The sequence below is a fragment of the Clavelina lepadiformis genome, chromosome 1 (genome assembly GCF_947623445.1).
Source record: "Clavelina lepadiformis chromosome 1, kaClaLepa1.1, whole genome shotgun sequence".
Taxonomy (NCBI): domain Eukaryota; kingdom Metazoa; phylum Chordata; class Ascidiacea; order Aplousobranchia; family Clavelinidae; genus Clavelina; species Clavelina lepadiformis.
Genome location: NC_135240.1, coordinates 19,765,764 through 19,771,423, shown reverse-complemented (window position 1 = coordinate 19,771,423; position 5,660 = coordinate 19,765,764).

Below are 5,660 nucleotides of genomic sequence, written 5' to 3'. Positions count from 1 at the left end.
AATGCTGCCATAAATTGATACAATGTGATATATAGCAACATAAATAAAACATCTGCTTTTTTATAATAAGTTATGACTTATGAAGTCAATATAATCTTAAAACTAAATACCATGTTATCAAAATATGATAATATTTGATATATGATAGCCTGTAGGCGTAGTTGTTTATAATTTATTCAATAATACTCAAACAACGACAAGTAGCATACAACCATTTATAAACAAATCATTATACTTAATTGCTTAAAGCATCAAACATTTTGTGACAACTAAGCAACAAAGATTCAAAGTTCAACGAAGCATTTAATGCAAGTCTTATCATATATATTACTGTATATTTATCTGCAAATTTTATATATATATACTGTAGTGTTGCACGTAACTGCAAGTGTTGCTTTGGTAGTACCATTGTTGTTCACTGACAAAGCAGATGGATATAACAAGTAAAATTTATTTCATACTGAAATTCAACATTGCAAAAGTTGCATTTCTTTTCTATGGCAGTTACTTGAGTTTACTGAAGAAATATCATGTTTTCTAACAAAGTAATTTTCCATTAATTCTTGTTTTATATTACGTTTAAATAAAAATTATTTACTATAATCATTACACATATATATACTAACCAGGTTTATATTCTGACAAACATTCCCCCCCTACCTACTTGGGTAACATATCTTCATCGACGTAGTGTGACTTTTACGTGAAGAAATCGTTATTTACCATGGGCTTCAAGCATTGTGATATTATTTTAACAGTTTAGCAGTGTCAGTATCACTGCCATACTTTCCATACTCGATTTATAGTTGTAAAATTTTTCTTCATGGATTGACCAAATATACAGCACATGTCACATTACAAACATTGTATTCTGCTATTGCCCGGTTTCGTCCTTGTATCTTAAATTGTTAAACTTTCAGTTTCCAACTTTTATTAAATGCAGTTACTATAGTTACCAGACATATAAGTCTTGCTTATTTATATGCATTTGGTTTCAGGTGACCTCAGTACTAACTGATTTTTATACACTTTTCAATGGTTTCCTTAATACACCTAGATTCATAACGGGGGCGCGAGAGATGACAAATGTGCATTATCTCATACATTCTTCATTAAAGATGTGCATTATCTTCTACAAAGCCTCCAATTAAACGTTTGGTTTCCCAAAAACAACTACATCCGTCACATTAATGAAAGTTAATTGAAAATAAAGTGTTGTTTTGTTAAATGATTTTTAATTTTGCAATGAGGTGAGGCGCGGATTTTTTAGGTATCGTCAAGGGGGGGCGTGTGCCAAAAAGTTTAAGAACCTCTGTCCTAGAAGATTGGTAGATATTTCTTAGTAAAGTTGAAATCACAGTGTAAAATAAAGAATTGTGAATGCAGTAGAGACAACGTGAGAAAAGAAAACAAACTGCATACTGAGATCAGTGGTAACCATCATATACCATCCATCAAAAACATTAAAGATCGGTTCCAGTATTGTAAGCGAGTCATATTTTCACTCAGGGTGTGCCAATTTGAATCAAGACAAATTGACTCGAGTGAAGCCAATGCATTTACCCTAAAAAAATTTCTGACACCACACTATGAGTTGCCTTAAATCTGTTATCATGACGTCATGCCTGTCTCTAGCGATAGGAGCTATAGAATGCTGCCTTATATTCAGAAAAACTTAAAATTGCAAGCTGTTTATAGTGCAAATTCAATCTAGCTCATGATATGGCAGTATGGAAGCTAGACTACCTGATATACCGTGGGCTATATATACATATATACGTATATATAGGTACTAAATGATAATGCACTAGTCAAAGTTAACAAGAAGCTCAAACGATGATCTGTGCACCTTACGACTTTAGCAGCACGGTGCAGCAAATTGCCGAAAGCGCAGGCGTATATACCACTAGCTTAGCTTACTGCGTAAATTTCGGATTGGTTTGATATTTCTAACCTATAACTGGAGAAGTGAAAATCATCAGACGTTGTTGAGATTTTTAGTTTGTTTAGCAAAGGTTCACAAAATAAAAATATAGATTAAAATAAATCATCTGCAATGCCTGACGCATATTATATAACTCCATCAAAGCAGTGACTTTCGCGTGTATTTCATCCACCAGTTCATATTTAACTAAACAGCTTACGGTTTTGGTCTTACCCTATTCGACTTCTCGACTGTCCCCTATTCCACTATTTTTTATTTTCTTTCCCAATTGATCTTAATCATTTTATTAAAATAATTTGGGCGCTTGATTTTGCCAGGGGGAACCAGGCCGACTGAAATTGCCTTTAGACTTCGCTACGCATCAATGACGTTAGGTAACCAGACCTCTAGAGTCTAGAGTTATGAATTACTGTACTTTACCAGTTAACCCTAACTACTCGCGACTCATTTTGGCAGAATCCTAGCAGAATCATACTACCCAAACGATCAAACGTGTTTCCGACCAAACATTTTCAAAAACTGATTGAAAGAGCATTTTATAAAAAAGCAGACTAAGTTTAACGCTTCAAATCATGTAATTAAAAAAACAAGAATTTTAAACACATATTTTAAAATGAAAAAAGGTTGTAACAGAACAACAAGAAACACAAAAAACAAGAAAGTATACACACAAAACGAGTTTCAAAAGATATGAATGTTGTAGTGATGTAGTCCTTCGTCACAATTAAAAAACAATTTGAATATATGACATAAAATGGACATAAGGAAAAAAGAACTTAGCAGAATCTTAAAGAAGATTTTCTCCTCTTCACGATGGTTACCTTGAAATTTATCCCTACAGGCCGAAAAGTTTCGAAATTTACAAAAACGCGACAGGTACTAAGAAAACCAATAATACCCCCAAAACCTACAAAATGCCGTACAGTATTTATCAAATGTTTCTCGTCGTTCTGCTGAGAGATCCCGGAACGTGTGTGAATATTTTATAGCAGAATCTTAAAGAAGATTTCCTCCTCTTCACGATGGTGACCTTAAAATCGATCTCTATAGGCCGGAAAGTTAGAAAGAAAGGTAATCTACTAAAAAAAACGAAAAGTTGGAAAACTTCCACTCGGGCTTATGGCATTACAGAAGGCAACAAGAAGCTTCGAAAAAGCCTCTTTTTCCCAATGCTATGGAATAACCACGTTTTGGTGCTTTGCTATGATCGAATACTAAATCGCTTAGCGTTGTAGAATTTTGTCGCTCATGAATGCAAAAGTCTAGTGGATAAAATTCAATTAAAGGTTATTGATTTTCTTGGTCAATTTGACAATGTGTCCAAACAAAAAATAACCTTCGCCAAGGACCGTGTCATGACAGAGCAAGACTGCAGTAGATGCGGAGTCTGTGTGTGTATCACAGTTGATGCAGCGAAAGCTGATATCAACGGTTTTAAGTGTTTGATTATATATTGATTGTTTTCCGAAGCGTAGAAATGTGTCCAATGTCCAATTGTTCCTTGCTGCTAAGTCAAGCATCTTAGAGCTAAAAGTTGGTTTGCCAATGTTGGTAATTCTTGTTGGTTTAATTGCCTTGTAGCCTACATGCAATCATTTTTCTGATTGACAACAATACATAACTACGTCGTTGCTTAGTGAATTGCCCACAAAAATGGCAAAACGCATTCATTGATTCTCTTTCATGACCTGCAATTTCGACAAAAAGTAAACGAACACCTCTTGCAGACAGTTGTTACTAAGTTTGTATTTCTTGCAACTTCGTCATGTTTCAGCAGTGACATGTGGCACTTGTTAAGAATTGTCACAAAGTTCGGCTATAGCACAGAAATGTTGTTCCGGTGGGAATTTTCATGTGAACTATGTGGCGCGCACAATTCATTTTGTGATGGAAACAACAGATGTCTTTTGCTGCCTTTGTATAATGAGGTAAGTAACGGCTCAATGTTAAGTCTCTATATCGCCGAACACTTCACATGTTTAACTTCTAAATAATATTCCTCATGTCCTGGGAATCCTATGATGAGCATATCTGATTAAATAAATCTGATTCCGTAAATCTGATTCTATCAGACAATGATACAAAATAGGTAGGCTATTGCGACTTGCATGGCTTTATTTTCATCACTGCACCTATAATTCAAAGCAGCAACTAACAACAGGGTGCTAATAGAGCAATTATAGTCTGCTGTTCATAACGTCATGAACAGCACAAGCCTGGCTTCGCTTGCACCACCAACTGAAGCCTGTCAAATACCGAGTAGTAAAGAATAACAGGGTGCTATTTCAGACCAGTAAGCTGTTGTACAACAATAGCATCCGTTCTTCTGATTACAACCTTGCCTCTCTAATCAGCAACTAGGCCTACATAACGTCACCTACCGCAGGGTGCTACTAAAAACCAGCAGCAATTGTTGTCGTCACGAGCAATTGTTAGCAAGGTTAGCAATTGCATTACAGTACTAATGAAAATGATGCGTGAGATCACGCGCCAATGGGTCAAATGCTCACGAGCAAGGAGCGCAAAATTGTGGCTTCACGTCATTTGGTTATCACCGTCTCTGAGCGGTTCGTTCTCTTGTCTATAGGCTACTATCTCGGATATCATCTTGAGCTGATTATATTGCACAATCCTATGACCTTCTACTTTTTACATAATTTCCAAAACTTCTTTCAAAGGCTTAAAACGTTGGGCTATGTCTGTTTCTTCCACTAGAAATCGAGCAACTTTATTCTAATTTTTGTGATTTTGCAATTATTTTGAAAAAATTTCTGAAATAAACACTAATTCATTTTACCAACTTAGAATGTACGCCGTTGAAAGCAAGCCTTACCAAAAATAAAAAATTTGAAAATAAAGCAACAAATCAAAAATTTTTGGATTTGTCTTGTACTTACAGTTTTTAAATTTGCACATGCCACACAGGTCATAAAATACGGATGTATCCTACTACGTTCACCCCACTCAAATCAAAATTTTGCGACATTTTTCGAACATGTATAGCAAAAGAATAAAGATTATTAAGTATTTAGTTATCTTTGGTATAACCATAATATTCTAAAAAATATCGGCATGGATTGTCACTTGTTGGCTGCAATGTTGGCGTTCCGCCTCAAAAAGCACAAACAAACTCTTTGTCCAGGCGCGTGGTTGTTAACCCTAAACACCTTGCCGCTTCCCATTACTCATAGCCTATAGACTGCTTGACCTATACTTTCGTGGAAGTAATCACTATTTTTTGAGACAGGCTTAGGCTACCAGGCTGCTTTCAAGTTCAGGCTAAAATGCTGTAAGTGCAGCCTGTATGTTTATTTGCAAGTAAACGTTTGAGTGTATAGGCCTTGCGTAAACAGCAGTTACTTGTGGACAGTTTGACTAGGCTAGCATATGTCCACACTCTTTTTCATCAAGTTAAAGTGTTATGATGGCCAAGTTGGTCGATGCTTGAATTGAATCGAATCCTACAAATTGGTTATGTTCGACGTGAGATCCTGTTATGTTGTCAGCCACCAGATTTGTAAGTTTGGATTTTGCGTTAAAGATTTTTTTGACGAAAGAAGATCTTGGGCATATTATATTTTTTGCTTCAATTTTACAGTGTTAAAATCTAGCCTGCTTGCTACTGCTGTGTCGCAATTTATGTTCGACTTGCACTCACACTTCACTTATGCAGCCGATATAACTACCGTAACTATCGTATTGTTGTTAACAGATA